We start from the raw sequence: 17,819 nt of genomic DNA, 5'->3' as shown, positions 1-17,819 counted from the left end.
TCTAACTGGCTATTCCAACCCTTACATTGATTAGAGAAACACTGTGCTGTCTGACTTTTTATATTTGCACACCAAAGCTCTATTTGTTTGCTTTATCATACAATAAATATTGACAATATCTATGTGATTATAATTCAGTTTCAGTGACTTGATCTGGAACAACTGATGAAATTGTAGGTGCAAAGAGACACGGAAAATAGATACTTTGTATTTATATTATGATATAGATAGTACTTCAAACTGGGGTGTTTTGCCTTCTTTTGGATCAACAGCAAAAAATACATAAGGTGAACAATTGATATCCAGGTAGAACATACATAAAAAGTGCATAGAAATACAAAAGGGTAAACATAAAATAGCATCCAAAACATTATATTAAAGAAAAACAATATGCAGAAGGAAAAGGAAAAGTAATTTTTATCCCAAATTATAGAAAATATTGTTTAATGAACCCTTGGTTTCCTCTCATAAATAGGAAAGGAGTGGCTTAATAACATACCAAAGGGCCAATTACTTAGAATAAAACGCAACTGCATGGAGGAGGAAGTGTTTAAGCAGCAGATGACCTCCTGAATAAATTCAGAGAAAATCAATATCCTGAAGATATTTTAGAAAAAGCTTTAAGAGAGGTTGAACCAATTACGCAAACAGAATTAATCCAAAGAGGTAAAATAATTTAAAAGGGTGAGGATAATCTTAATGAAGTTTTAATAATAAAAGATTGCTAAATTCTGGCCTATACTTAAAACTGAATGGGACTTGAGCAAACTACTACCGCCCAAACCTAAGATCACCTTTCGAAGGTTCCCCTAAATCTAAAGAATTCACTAGTAAGTAGCTATTCAAAGAAGAGTACTAAGAAGCATGTAGGTCATTTTTTAGGAAACTATTGACTTTCATAGATGTAGGATGTGCCGTGCTTGCAAGAATATGCCACACACACAGGGAAATGTAACACTAAAGGACACAGGAAGAGTTTACTATTAGAGAACACATTACTTGTCACAGTAACAATGTCATTTATCTACTGAAGTGAAGTGTCATGTGAATTACAATATGTGGGGAGGACAACACGTAAGGATCAGAGAACACATCTATAACATCAAAAAAGGAGTAGAAAGTAATAGTGAATCAGAACATTTGAAAAGGATGCACGGACAAGACCCAAGTGGATTAGAATGTATAGGCAGAGGGGGGGATTTTATACGGAAGATCGGACGGGAGGAAATTAGATGTATTTTACAATTGGAATCGATGGCCCCGTCCTGTCTCAACAAAGATTTTAAATTATGTAATTTTTATTAAAAATAAATAAATAAATAAATAAGTTAAACATTTTAGCCTTTTTAATTCTTAGATCCCTTCTCCGGTCTCCAAACCTGTTTTTATTATTGTTTTTTGGTGCAATAATTTTAGAGTATTTAGTTTTGTTTTTATTTTTTTAGTTTTGTATTTACCTTCTGGTGATGGTTCAGGTATTTGCTACTATATTTTTGGGTTTATCCATTTATTTCCGGGAAGTGGTTTATATTTTTAACTGACATATTTTAGTTGTTTATTGAAAGATTTCATTTAGACAATCTACCCCATTTTTTATGTATTTTAGGTATTATTTTCCTGGGGTTTTTATCTTAAGATTTTTTTCCTCTGTACTTTTTGGTACTTATTTGCATATATACAATGATTATTAATTTATGTCCAAAAGAGGACTATTGTTTAATGTATTTATTTATTTTCTATAACTTTTTTTCTCTAAGGTGGTTCTTGGAAAAGAACAGATGTCTATTTTCTGTAATTAAGGTTTAGGTAATCGACCCCAACCTCACCTGTGGGGTTCTCATTTAAAGTTTTGAGAACTACTGGCATGTGGTCATATGCATAATATGCTTGATTTTTTTAAAATGTGTTTGAACTGAAATAGACTTTTATGGTTTTGATGTATAATGTATGTTGGGTTTTTATTACATATGAGATTTTTAGGAATTCGTTTTTATTTATATAAAGGACTTGATAGCAGGAATTGTTAATTGGATTTGAGTTACCCATTAGCAGCATGAACTAGTAATTGGAACTTAAGTTCCTGCATAAATAAAGCAAGGAAGAATGGGAGGATACACAGCACGTTTGACAAAGCCCCAAGGGGAGGGGCAAAACGCGTCACGGACCAGGAAGCAGGAAGTACTGTGGACGTTTATCAGCGAAAGCATCCCAGCACAGCGACGAGCAGAGCGGTTTTACAAGCTATCACCATCCATTGCCAAGAGCTGATGAGCTATTGATGGACTGCACAGATTATATGTTTTTAATTGCGACATTGTAATAAAATTTGCACATACATGACATCCTGGTCATCTCTGTATCGTACGGATCCCACGCACACCAGAGGCTGATCCTCCCTGAGTGCTATAGCTGCGAGTGGTGCTTTAACCACTCTGACTTTGTGAGTGAGCTAATTAAAGAGCAATATTTTTCTCATATAGAATTTTTGTATTGTATCACACTAGGAGTTCTCTCTTTCTGTTTTCTTCTTAGATACTTGAATTGATGTCTCACAAGTATAAGCACATGTCTCTTTATATAACCATCACAACTGCACTTTTTAAATGGTTTTTAAACACTGAGATTGCACTTTGGTTTGATACACGTATGCTTATTGATAAAGCCTTCTATATATAAAGCCTTCTGAACTTGATGGACGCAAGTCTCTTTTCAGCTATGTAACTATATAAGATATTGACAGAGAGTGATTATAAGACACTGCGCACCAACACTTTTATGTGTTTTTTCTGTTTAATCTTATTACCAAGATTTTCTTTGTTGGCTGCTGCATTTTTTAAAATTAACCTTAAGTTTTGCGCCAACCTATTCACATATATATTTATAGGGGATTATACTGCTGTACGCCCTTCACACCAGAGCTGGATATAGCTCTTTTAAATGTGAGTGCACTACCTTTTTATACATATATCTTATTCTGGATTCATACTTATTGCACTATTGGTTGTCTCCATATATACACACAAATATTTTAAGACATTTGGACGTACCTATCCCTGTAGAAGAGTCTATACATCTACACTCTATCAAGTACCTACGATCTTCTACTGCTGTTTAAAGTGAGACTTTATTTGGGACTATTCATCCATTTTTCTACTCTCTACTAACTTAGAAGACTCAAATCCAATGCCAAAAAGCCACATTTAATAGACTTCAACTAAATGTAGTGATGCCTCAAAAACTGACTATCAGGTTGGCTGACATTAACAACTTTCAATCTGTAAACATGTCTTTGTATGAGGTTAAAACCCTGGAAGGTTAATTTCCAAATACCAATCCATTAAATGCAGGTTAAGGAACACTGTCCACTCCAACTCAGGAACCAAAAGTCTTTCATCCTTCCACTGGAAAAGAAAATAAACAAACAACTTTGGACAGTTCAGGGAGTCAAGGTACATAAAAAGATTTATAGATTTACAACAAGAGCAACACTAACCCATAAAACTGTGTACTATATGTAATACACTTGATTAGTACAAGTTCATTAACCCTTTGCCTACTACAGGGAAAAACAACAATGTTGTAATTTTGCCTCTGTGGCCCATATAATGAAATGCACTAGAAAAAAATAAGAGTAAAATATTCCCATCTATGTTCTACCCATGGAATCAAGGGTTATATTATGAACCGTTGCTCTCCAGAAGGTGGGAATAATTTCTGGTCTGTGTTAAATACAATCCCCCTGCTTTCCTCTGTCCTTAAAATCTGGAATGCATCCAGACAGGGCTTTGAGTTTGCAAAAAAACTTTACTGTGTAAATTTGTTCTTTGTGTTGAGAAACCTTTGTTTAAACATCATTGTAAGTTTGCTGTGAAAGGAAAAAGGGGGGAGGGAGGAGACATAGAAGGAATTTGAAAAGCCTTGACCTCAGATGAATAAAATCAACCACATTAACACATTCTTCAATAAATTCATGATTTCAGATAAGGTGGAAGTCTAGGGGTTGGTATTTCATTAACCCCTGACTAACCCAAACATTTTGGAGTATTTTGTTAATTCTTTGAGATAATTGGGGCCTTTACTGATGCTCAAGTCCTTCTTAGGAGCAAGGTTATAAAATTATCAATCACAATGTTAATTATTTTACTACTTCTGAACTATTTTGCAAATATATTCCCATTCATTATTTTTTTTTTTTTTTTTTATTCTTTATTTTTTTTTGTGCTGAGGATAACAAACAGCTTTACTTCGCCACGGCAGCTGAAGCAAGCAATGCAGCAAACAATCATGTACATGGCATATCAAAACAGCACATTTTTATATTGTAGGGAATGACAACAGTTTATATCTTAAGACCTGCTTTCAACAGTAAGTTAGGGCAAATAGAGCTGTATCTAAGAAGGCCAAAGGCAAATTAATAAGAATGGTAAGTGACGATTGGATACAAGAGTAAGCCCGCAGGGAGGTCCCAGGCCGGTGACATTCAAAAAGCGGGACATCAATATAATGTTATGTAGGGTTTAGCAGTGGCATCAGGAAACAGGGCCAGTTTGGCGGGATAGCGGAGCAGCGGCCGTCTGTCCCGCTCACTGCCGGAGAAGGCCTCCACCGGGACAACGAAGGTCTCTCCTCCAAGGGACTGCAGCTCAAGGAGCCAGCCTCTCCTCGGATCCAGTGTCCCCCGCTCATCGAGGGCCGCCGCTGCTGGTGAGTATTGCCTTCAAGAATCATGGTTTCATGGCTTAAATTTCGATAAATTGCCGGAGCTGTTCTGTCTTGCGGCCATCCAGCTCGGCGGTCCGGCCCTGCCCCCCCCCACCCATTCATTAATTTTTAAGCTTGTCATGTGCTGTTTTATTTTTAGTGTATTTTACTATTATGATTGACCATAAATCTCATGGATAGAACATAGATGGGAATATTCGGCTCTTATTTTCTCTAGTGCATTTCATTATTTGGGCAGCAGAGGCGAAATTACCATATTGTTCTACAATTATCCTCCAAACCTATTTTTTATTTCTTTCCACAAATGGTAGAAATTACACTGTTCCTGTTAATATGATTAGAGATTTAACCCATTCCTGAGGTGTCAAGATCAGCACAGTATAATGGAATTTGCCTAATTCATCGTCATGAAAAGGTTAAAGAATACTTGAGAAGGCTGTAAAAAGATGTTTCAAATAGAAAGGGCCAAATCTTCTGCCATCTCTAAGGTGGTGAACTCACAGCACCACACCAAAGGGTATTTACAAAGGCAGCTGGAGATGCTTTAGGGAAAACAATGAACAGGCAAATGCTAACTTAATAGCTTTAAACTATTTGAGCTGTTTAATGGGCTATAATCCCTTCATTGTGAATCCAGTTCTAGACATTTAAATATATTTATACTGACGAACGTAGATATTATTGCTACTTTAAACAAAGTGCTATATAAAAACTATATAAAATAAACTATAGATATATCATGCATGTTGTATTTTTTGTATCATCATTTGTGACATCCGATTTTCCATGCTCGCTCCATGGAGTGCAACTTGTGATGCTCGATCCACCACGTTTTCCTGAATATGTATTAACTTGTAATGCTGGTGAAACACACACGGAAAATGCTTCCCTACAGTAAATGTAAATCATATTGCTTTTATTTAATTGGTGGATATCCCTCCTGCAACATACGATTTCTATATATGTCCCATCAGCTTGGAGAAGTGATTAGATGTGAGAAACATGGTGGATGTCTCTCCAGGTAATAAAAGTGCTGTCTATGATTTTACCTGTTTTTTTTAAAAGCATTTGCATTATTACTTTATTCATTGGCAATATTACCACTCAATAATCTAAGGTTTCAAAAGAGCAGCCAACTTGATTTTCTAGCAGACAACATGTTTTAGGGCAAAAGCGTTGGATAACGTCTCCAACCATATGTACCTTAAAGCTGATGTGTCATAAGTCAGATTTAATATAGATCAATTCAAATGTGTTAAAAATAACTGTTGTATTAAATATGCTAAACAGTACAAGTTTGCCTTAGTATCTCTCTGAAAAATGACAACAAAAATGTGGAGATCATCTTACTATCACTTCCTACTGATGCCTGTCCTATGGGTGGAAATTTGCACTGGAGAAAATATGGCCACAGAGTTTTAATTATAGGAATATGTTACAAACCAAATACATTAATATTGATGAGAAAGATCAGCTGTTATCACAAATTTAAACAGCTGCACATCTGAGTCAGGTTTTAATTATTGAACAATTTAATTACCCAGACATTGATTGTGATATTGGGAGTAGAAGTTCAGCTAAGGGAAACACGTCTATATTTTTTAAACCTCAAATATTATGCCTTCATGTCTCAATTAGTATAGGCACCTAGATGCTATCTGGGTTGTTTACAAACTAATAATGCAGAGCTTTTTTTCAAATATTCGAGTAAGGGAGAACTTGGGGAATAGCCATCATAACCATGTGTTGTTTAGATCCATTTAAATTAAATTGATATGGACATCACCAAAACAATTCATTTTAAATATGACAATTCCAACCAGCATTGATATCTGCTGCCTGGAGGTGATAAAGACAAGGCTTCAGATGGAAATAAGGCTTAATTTAAAGTCCCAAATACCAATCATCCTGGCATTTATAATCTGGGATTTAACACTGTTCTTTGTTGTATATACATATATCTAAAATAATCCAATACACTATTCAAAATAAAAGGAATGTTTTAAATCTCCCCAATAAAGTCAACACAATTAACACAAGCTCTCTTTCCTGATCACATTTTTAGTGATCAAATACCATAATTTTTTTACTGATAAGGTAATGCAAGTACAAACTCTCAGTTAGCAGGGATAACACTAAAAGTTATTAGTTATTCTATCATAAGCGAAAATACAGACGTCTCAACAATCCCGGATTTGACGAGACACTTGTAAATTGGAGCTACTGGCACAGAATCCTACGTTTACCACTTCTGGTGCACCATCGAAAGGTACAAGTGTAATATTATATGGGCTGGGCAGACTGAACTCAACAGCTCTTTGTACATGGACTACCCTGAGTGTGGTCAGCATGGAGTTGTAAAGCTGACATGTCCATCTTTTGGCAGAACATGCCTTTATTAGTTATATAGCATCATTGCCATGCCTTCTTGTCACCCATGGAGTTATGTAACTAGCTACAATCAATGTATTTGCTTGACACCGACATTACTCTCCAGCTGCTCTCCCAATACTGAAATGCTTCCTTGGAAACTAAGTGTGACGGACCAACTGCACCCTGACCGGGAACCTCCGTCAATCGCTGCTTCCTAGTACTGACGAGTACAACAAGCACTGTGCTGGAGCACCATAACCACTGCAAACCCCACGAACCGCCACAGCTTGGTTGGGGTCTTGCCGTCTCCTACCCACCCTGGACCTGCGACAAGGCTCCAGGTTCCAGTGGGTGAACCTCTCTCACTCCAGAGAGTCAAGCAGGATCAGCTCTTACAAGAGCTTAGTGATTATACTCATGGGAGTATAGTGATTATAGCAATCCCCAGAGTGTAGTTCTCTAATCCCCCAAACATAAGCCGAAACTTCATGAAGGTGCAAGATGATCTGAGAGTATAATGGTACAGGTTGGATTTTTATATAACTTTTCAGGCCAGAGGAACACCCACTGGACCTGATGGGGCACAGGAACACAAAGGACACAAATCAATCAGAACAAACATACAGTCTGTGACACGCCCATGTACAGCACACGATCCCTACCCTCTGCTCGGGAGATAATGGAGTAAAGTCCTGTAAGTAATTCAATTATCTCCAGGCAGAAAAAACACTTTTTCACAAAGTTCAGAAAGTACCCCAAAACATAACATATCCCCGGATAGCCCTGATCTGGGTGAACAATATATCCAATAATCACCCAGATCAGAGCAGGGGTTCAAAAGTTTCATGGAAGTCTCTTTTTGACCGGCCGCAAGCATGGCTTCATGCCCAAAATAGTTTCAGAGAATTAGGCTGTGCGGCCGGTCTATTTTCAATGATAAAAGTGCACTTCAAATAGTCGAACGGGACCGTTCGTGCACAAAGTCAGGGTTGAAGTGTGTTTGGTAGATTATTTCTACCGAACGGTGCTCTGTTCGTGCATATTTAGCCGAATATAGATGGAGGTGGAAGTCCCAGCGGTGTTTGTGCCGGCGAGTGTCCGATTTCCGTTCTATGAACGCGACGTCAAAACACCGCTGACCGTGTTCGTTTAAACAAGATGGCCGCCGCCACGTGTTCGACTATACGAACTGCGACCACCCAGCCATTAGTCAATTTGGCTGTGGTTAACTCCCAGTCTGGGGGGTAAATGGGCTGCATACTCCACTTGTGTGTGGTCCAACTGTTCGGTTGTTCGGTAAACTAACACCATAAGTAGAATCTATTCGGTAGCCTCATATACCGAACCGCAGAGGGGAAAAGGCACGAACAAAGCCTGTCCACAGTGCTGAAGCTAGGTCTAATACATGGGCCATAGTCCTGGAGCAAGAGGCTGGCAAACAAGCCCCTCCAAAAACTCATGGCAAACTCACAGGAAAAGGAGAGTTTGTCACACTAAGTAATCAGTAAGTGAGCCATAAAAAACAGCCAGGATAATCAGACAGTGAATAAATTGAGGTAAGGTCCACAAAATTATCACTGTGAGTCAATTTTCATTATGAATAGAACATAATGTTAATAAAGCAAAGGGGAACTGCACTCAATAGTTGTTAGTCACGCTTGGTGCTTTGCGGAAAGTAGCGGAACACCTCCAGGCAGTCAATATTTCCAAAGTGAAATCCGAACATTCAAGTCACAATGTTAACAGTTTTTAAGGGTTCACATACTTTTTCTTGCAACTGTATGTATAAATATATAATCTAGATGTAATTTTAAAAAAAATGTAACTTAAAACAAAATAGTGCAATGGTCTATAAGCTAGAAGTAGTGTGATAAAAATCTTTGTGGTGGCCATAAGGCAAAACATAGTATTTTAGTGTTTGCATATTTCGGTGAGAAAAGCCAAAAAGGAAAGAGTGCTTAATTATGTGCAATATTTTCAAATGCAAACATTTAGTATAAGCATGTTTATTATTTTACTTCTATTTTTGTCTTTTTAAAATATTATTACAAAGAGGAGTTACTCCTGATCTGATCTCCTTCAAATTGGTCAAGAACATAAAGTGTGAGAACCATGGGCACTATATGAAGGAAATATATAAGACAGGAGCAATATTTATCTTAAAGCTTTTACGAGGATTAAAATTCCCATTTTGGTAAAACCCACGAGACTGACAGCATATGGGAACTTCAACTTCTACTACATTAATTCCTATTCATTAAGTATGTAGTGTGTTCACTATGTGCCTTCATATGCAGTTTACTTTCTGATAGATGCACAATACATGTCATGTTCAATTTAGCTTTAAACAAAAACTAAATCTAAAAATATATATATGTTTCTCCTGTAAAATAAAGCAGTTTGCTATATCTCCATATATGCATGTAAATAACTAAATGTATTGAGTGCTGTTTAAACAGCAAATACATTTGAAAACATACTTATCTTTAGTCCTCAAAGTATTTTACTGAATACAAGTTTAAGAATAAGAACAAGACAGTAAGTGCATCGTAAAATTCCATCTCTACAGTCTGCTGAAAAACAGAGTGAGCATTTTAAAATATATTGCAGTACACCTGCGAATAACAGATGAAGAGAAAGAGAGAGAGAGGGAGAGAGAGTAAGAATATGTATCAGTGAATGATGTATTATGAGAAAATTATTTCGTACAATTATCCTGGAAACGGGGGCGGGGCCAGACCGCCGAACTGGCTGGTCGCATGTGAGACCAGCTCCTGCGGCCTAACATTAGAAACAGCTATATATCTACGAATTTTGGCACAAAACTTGCCGGCAACGGTGGCCCTCGCCGGGCAGAGAGCCCTGGGATCCAGGGTGAGGCTGGCACAACAGGCTACAGTCCCCTGGAGGAGGCATCCTACCCGACTTTTTCAAGGCCTACTCCGGAGGCGAGCGGGGCGGACGGCCGCTGCCCTGCCGCTTACTGTTCGGGGCTTAGAGTCGGACCCGCGGGGATATACCGGCCCCGTTCCCCCCCCCTCTGGACCGAGGGGGTTATCCCGGTCTACACCCTCGGACCCTATCGCCTACAAGTGAAACGGACGAAGCAGCAGGACCGCTAAGACCCACGCCCCAGGCAGTGTCACCAAAATGGCGGAGGCCATGCGACCGGAACCCTCACAAGCTACTTCTCCACAGAAGCAGTACACAGAGCGGGTTGCACACATCACAGCGTGTGGAAATGCCAGCACTGGCTGGAGTTTCTGGAGACCCGTCGCAAGCCTACTCACCTCAACTCTCGACGGGTGAGTCGCCCAAAGCCTAAACAGGGGCTCACCCCGGGGCTCCCCCCGCATCTCTCCCCCCTTCCGCACAAGCAGCAACATGGGGCACTACAAAAATCGGATGACCACTCATCTAGACAGCCTCCGCTCTCCTCTCAACACCCTACAGTTTCGGCGACGAACAGAGATAGAAGATGGAGGCAGAGAGCCCAGTACTTACCTCACCCATGCAAAGCAGCAAAGCGGAGGAGACTGGAGAAGCCAGGGCCTCCTCGGGTGCACACCACATCAAGAGGGAACCTGCTCCAGCTGCACAGCCCAGCAATTAGACACCAGAAGATCTTACTCAGCGGGACCCATGGACACAGGGAAGGGACTCCCGTCCCAAACTGGGCACGGGGATCGGAGCGGCCCCAGCACTGCCTGTGAGAGAACTCATGCGACACCCGACCAATTCTTGCTCCCAGCGGTACCCAGAGAAGACAAGAGGCTGCTTAGCTGCCGACACAGAGAACTCTCTATCACAGCCAGCATGTGGCGTTGGATGAATGGCGACCGGAGAGGCTACATGTCATTTGTTACTAACAATTATCCTGGAAACATCATAGGCCACCAGATAAACGATGAAGTTCAAATGGTTTATGGATGTCTCCAGAATCACAAAAGTGAATTATTTCCCTTGATGCCCGACCACTGTTACATAAGTTACCAATTCATGTTGGGAATACAGCCCCCAAAAGTCTACAAGCATCTGCCATCATACACTATATAGTTTTCTGCAGTATGTAACTAATGTGCAGTAGTGTGTCTCTCATACTTTGAAAGTACTCTTGGACTTTCCATTCCACAATTCTCTTAGATGACTTTCAGCTCATCAATACCTCGAACCTAATGTGTGAATGCACTTACACCTTTTCCTTAACTTTCCAATATCTCCAACATTATTCTTCGACTCTTTGTTTGCAGTTTACATCACGTATCTCAAGCAACCTAATTCTGAATGTGTACAACTGATCTATCATGTTCCTCTAGTCTAAACTTTTTACTTCTCCATTTTCTTTTGTCACATACTACTAGTGACATTCTTTTGACATTAGTTTATTCTGCCCAAGTTTAGTGTTTATCTTCATATCATTTGACAAACCTCGGTGGGGGGAGAGAAACGCGTCATGCGTGTGAGATGAGACAAGACTGTGAGAGGGGAAAAAAATGAGAAACGATTAAAGAGTTACAGAGAGCCTTTATATTTTATTTTATGAGTGTACACAAGATAAGAAGCGGGGTATACATAGTTGTTATTAAAATTTTCGGTAAAATACGAAAGAAAGAAATATGTCGTCATATGCATTCAACAGTGTATCGAGAAATGGGAAACAAAAGGTACACTTTTTTTTGTGAAAATGAACATAGAAAAGGGGAAAAGGATAAAGGATGACAGAGGTAGGAAATAAGTGGGGAGGGAAAAGGGGGGGGCTGGAGCTAGGGTCTATGGTGGCTGACACAAAGGCTTAGTTTATCATGTTGTATCGTAAAACTTGACAGCCACAGATTTCATAAATCGCCAAATAATTGGGTTATGGGGTTGTGGGGCCATAGACCCACACCAGTGTTTTTTTTTTTTTTTAAGAATTGGTAAGAAAACCTTCTTGGTACTCGGTTTGATTGGGAATGTGGCATACATACAATGTACATTAGTATGTTCCTTCCAAAACTCCTTTGGTGGCCTAATTTGTCTGGCCATTTGTTCGTAGTGTTTAGTGTTTTCTACAAGTTGTATGCAGGATGTTGTAGTTGGAGGGTTTGTCTTCAGTCAATCTCTACCAATGACTGTTAAAAATGCTATAATTTTATGGTATATTAGATATTTTGTTGTTAGGTTAATGTTTTTAGGGAAGAGTTGTAGCAGAAATATATAAGAGCTGTTTGGGAGGGTTACTTCTGTACACTTGTATATCATTGTACTAATATCGGTCCAAAATTGTGTTAATCTTGGGCATGACCACCAGGTGCCTGTGTCCGACAGACATCTACAGCAGTAGGCAGAAGTCTTGGGGTTTCCATGTTTTAATCAGACCAGAACCATGTACCACCAAAGTAGTATTTTCCTTCTGAGTTCTGTATGATTCAGGCACATGGTAAGGGATTTGTATCCTTGTAGGATTCTCTTCCATGAGGGTTCACTTAAGCTGCGCCCCAGATCCCTTTTCCAAGATTTAATAAAGGGGAGTTTGTGGGAATTGTTGTGGGCCCATAGCCCTAAGAATCAGCTGGTTATAGCAGTGGTAATGTGGCCTTATAACTGGGAAACATAGGTTTGATACCCAGTCAGACCACCTTACCAATAAGAGTCCTTGGGCAAAATACTTAACGATATATATCCACTTACTTCAAATTCTCACAGATGGTAACTTGCTTAAACTGGGACCTCTTTATCTCATATATCCCCTTCCTATAATTAAAAAGTGCTGCTGAATATATTGGGCCTATATAAATTCTAATAATGATAAGTACCATTTCAAATCCTCCTGATGTCAATATCATAACCCTACTTTTTCCATAGAGTGACAGGTTTTCTTTTAGACATAAGGGCCATTTAGTTACAATTTTGTTACCTTCAAATGAATCTCAGTGCTGCAATGAGATGATTTTGAAAATAACAGGGACCTACTCAACCAACTCTGAACACAATACACTGAACCTTTTAGGAATTCTAGAAGCCAAACAAAATGATTTGATCTAAATAAAATTTGGCTAAATATGCTGAAATAGGCAAAATGTGTGATTACAAATCAGGCAGTCCAATCTGTATACCTGCTGTTAAACTTTTCTATACTTTTCAAAAATTGTTGGATTTAAAAAAAAAGAAATAATCAAAAAGATTAAACAAATGCACTCCAAAAAAAAAATCACCATTAACATCATATTTATTGTTATTTAATTGTTTGGTAAAACATATACAGATATATACAATATGCATGAATACAGAAGACTGCACTTTACATATTTCTTTAAAAAAAGGAAACTAACACTCAGTTTTATGAGCTATTGTCACAGTCTTCCAAACAAGCATTTAAAAATGGATTGAACAATAGTCATTAAAAGAGTACAGATTGCTTAACACACAGCAGAGTAAAGATTTCATATTTTACATGTGCAATAACATTTTAAGAAGAGTTTGCTAAGCAGTACTGATCACCAGTGTTTTTGTGTTTCTTATAAACCGGATTGTACGAGAAGTCGATTTTTCTCACATATATTTTAAAGCTGTAATATTTGGGAAGAGCGGAATTTGTTAACATTAACATTGCTTAAATGCACAGTTCTGTTTAAGGAAACTGAGGAGAAAGTGGGCCTCCAATCATCCATAGAGACTTGGATATAAAACTTACAAAAGAAAGAATTAAATCACATTAAAATCAAACTGTACCAAAGGCTGACAATAGATGCTTTAGAAAAAAATTATCTTTAAAAAAAAAACAGACAACTGAAACATTTTCTGTATTTCTATGGTCTTCTGAAGATACCGAACAAACTGTACAATCTCAAATATTGAACTAAAAAGATATGTGGGAAAATTACACATATTTAAAAACAGAAAAAAAAAAACTTTAAACATCAGTTATCTTCAGAAGGTTGGCCAAATCTTGAAACTTGGAGAGGGCCTAATTTATAACTGTATAATATAAAACTTTAAAAATGAATCCACATTTCACCAGGAATAGGTGAATACATCAGTCATTAGAGGAACCTTTTGTATATAACAAGAGACATAGTTTAAAAGGTCTAGAGGTGTAATTCTGCAACTATCCATTGCAATTAATCATGGACTTTTTTTGTATAACAGTGAGATTTTCAAGGTCTGGGGGCATGTGGAAAATGCTGCTAAATGTGAACGAATAAGAACAAAAACTATACCTGTTTGTGTGTAGTATAAACATTAACCGTTTGCTCTAGATAAAAGAGAGACAAAAGAGTGTATTCACCAAAATGGGAATTATGACCTTACAGGCCAATATAGGTCAGGTGGAAACTTGCGGAGATGAAAACGTATCCAATTAGCTAGTGGCTATTAAAAATGTTCTTGTAATTTTGTTGCAGTTCCCAATTTAGTCAATGAAGCCCATTACACTTTGCAAATCAATGTTACTGATCTTTCTGGTACAGATTAACAGTTTCACACATAGCAATTGCAGATATATGAAGTTTCAATAAACTTAAGATAATGCATACAATCAACAAGCTTTAATATAAATTCTAAGGAAAAATAAATGTCATTTTCACAAGCGAAAATAAAAACGTAACCTCACATTTTATGAGCTACGTATGTTAAAATCCTGAACATACACATTTCTGAGATGTAAAATTTTCTAACTTGAATAAAAAGAGTCAAAGAGAATGAACAATCTGAAATAAAATAAAAAATGAAAGAAGGATATCATGGTTTTACAGCAGGGAGGCAATATAATGTACCTTTTGTGACATTTTTCTAATTTGGGAATTCATTGTTTATACTTAAAGAACCAGAGGGGTGACCAATGCATTAAATTCCCAGAAATTAGAATTAAAATGCTTGGAAAAGCAGTTTTAGAGAGCTGTAACGTGATATGTTTCACATATGGAATAGAGATTCTACAGTATAGGGGGTAAGTATTTCTTTTAAACCATATTTAAGTAAAAGATCGTGGTATCTTGAGCAGTGGATTACAATCTATAATGAAAGGATTCATTGCTCAAATCTTGGTCCTTAACTCTTAAAATTCTAGATATACCTTCTTGAAAGGTGAAATTAAGTCTTCAGTGTTATTCTGTTTTTTTGTTTGTTTGTTTTTTAATCTAGAACAGTATTTATGAGATTTATTTTTTCTCAAAGTGAGTTCTGGCTCCTTTATTAAAAATTATGCTTGCAATTTCCTTAAAACAATGTTTTATTTGTGTAAATGCTAGCCAGATTGTGACCAGGTAGATAGCTGAATGTGGCCACCCTAGTACAGCTGAAAGCCGGTGATCTAAATATAAGAAAATTAGAGCAAAAATATGCATCACCAAATTCTCAAAATTGTGTGCACTCGAGGTATATCACTGGCCAAAACTGCTGAATTTCTCCCTATGCTCCGAGCTTTTGCTAGCAATCAAAATAATCAGCTTACAAATTCACTAATTATAGGTTTGTTGAATACCAATGGGAATGCAGGACACAAATTAAGTATTTCTTTGTTGACAATTAAATAAACGAAAGCTGTTTACTCTTGAAATGTTTGCTTTATTCCAAACTCCAAACAGTTTTTATGATTATGTAGGAAAACCCACTTCTGTCTCTTACTGAAAAGCAGTAAGAGTGACATAGGACTTATCTAAGAGGTTGATGTGATGTTGGAAGATGAGTGCACATCTTAAAGACAATTACAGTGGTATACACATAAAAATATACATTGGTATTTGGGATAAAACAAAGGTAACATTTTTTGGTTTTCTTTGTAGATACAACGAGGCTGAGTACTACAGCCTCAACCAAAAGTGATGGAATTCTGAACATATACCTTGAAATCTATTCTTGACTACCTTGTTTCATATTTAAACTAATGTTCTAGATGTACACAGGAAAATGCACATGGTTTATCTAACTTCATATGAACAAATGCTTAATTTTAAAAGTATCACATACAATGTTAGGATCCATACATTAGAGGACAATTTTTTTAAAAAATATCAAACAGAAATTGACATCTCAGTTTCTGCAACTTTTTTTGTAAAACTACACTAAAATATGTAAAGTAGCTTTGGTGTAAAGTATATATACATTACATATATGGTTGTATTACCTCATCCTTAACCCCTTAAGGACACATGACGTGTGAGACACGTCATGATTGCCTTTTATTCCAGAAGTTTGGTCCTTAAGGGGTTAAAGGTGAAGTTCCATTTTTTAAATGTATTTCTTGGTAAGAATTTTCTATATCAGAGAAATATACTGTCTGTAAACAAAAATATGATTTAAATCCTGCCTTGTGAAACATTTCAGTCTCCATATTATTTCTAAGTGCCCCTATTTCCTGACATTTAAAGGGAAATTATCGCTTCTCTGGAAATTACCTAATTGAATAAAACAGTGAAAATCATGAAATGCTCCATTCTCTTTTTAGATATCTATTACCAGTTTAACAAATTACATCATAATTCAGTTCAGCCCTGGCACAGCCATGGCAAATAATGCAGATGAGGAGGAGTTTTTGAAATATTGTTAATTCTCCTCTTCTCTGCATGCTTTCTGTGTGAGGACTGCCAGGTGCAAAGGGATGAGCTAAGATGGAGGCGCCCATTTCTGAGAGTGAGCTAAGATGGAGGCGCCCATTTAGCGAATAAAGAGGTGTAAATGTCTGCTTTTAATTTTATTTCTCAAAACTCACAAATATATTTGTTAAATATAGGAATAAGTAAACATAATACTAATAATGCTGAGAAGTGATAATCCCCCTTTAACAGTGTGCCCAATCAGTGACTGGGCCTCAATCAACAAATTATCTTAAATATATAATAGATTATGCAATAACAGCATTCAGATCTTGTCCTGCATGTGAAAAATAGTTAAGTTAATAGTTAATAGTTAAAGTTAATAGTTGGAGGGACAGCACAGTTAATGTAAACATGATATTATTGATACATTGCCACGGATATGAACATTGGAAATTAGAGGTGGCCTAACATACTGACATTATCCCTAGTCTTTCATAAATTGAGTCTGTAGAAAAAAATACACTTTATATAGAAATAGAACATGACTTAGCTAGCTATTGGCATGGTTAGCTATTGATATTTTTGGTATGCATGGCCACTCTTGAGTCGTTTCTTACCTAGAAAATATTGAGATTTGTGGCCACTCTATAATAAGAAACAACTTTAGAAAAAAAAAAGTTATGTTTTGCTCATATTAAAACTTTTATGTCCTCCCGTTCAGTCCTATAGAACAATGTTGCTATAACACAAGCAGCTGTCTCTAACAGTGCTCCATAAATCCAAATAACAGTTTTGAGGGTATCATTTCGCCAGGTTTTCACAGCCCCTAATTAGCTGGATAAATTTTAGGGTTATGCATAAAAAGCAATTTTAGGGCAACGTATGTGAAAGTTGAACAATCACCCTTATTTTTAGAATACTGTTCTTTATACATAACACAATACCAATTACTAGTAGGTTCTAAACCTGCAGAAGCATTTTTATGGTTATACGTGATATCTATAATATCGGATTAAACACGTGTTGAAGAGTTTAAAAAAAAAAAGCTAAATAAAATACCGGTACTGTCTTTTCTTGCATGGCTGTAATGTACATATCCAAAATCTATTCCCAGCATTCAAAAAAAATGTATTTTCAATGGGGAATTTGGTGGACTTGAGTCTTTTGTTCAACCTAGATTACTGTGTAACTATATACACTGTGTTGTTT

The sequence above is a fragment of the Pelobates fuscus genome, chromosome 5 (genome assembly GCF_036172605.1).
Source record: "Pelobates fuscus isolate aPelFus1 chromosome 5, aPelFus1.pri, whole genome shotgun sequence".
In the NCBI taxonomy this organism is placed as follows: Eukaryota; Metazoa; Chordata; class Amphibia; order Anura; family Pelobatidae; genus Pelobates; species Pelobates fuscus.
Note: the sequence above shows the minus strand (reverse complement) of the source record.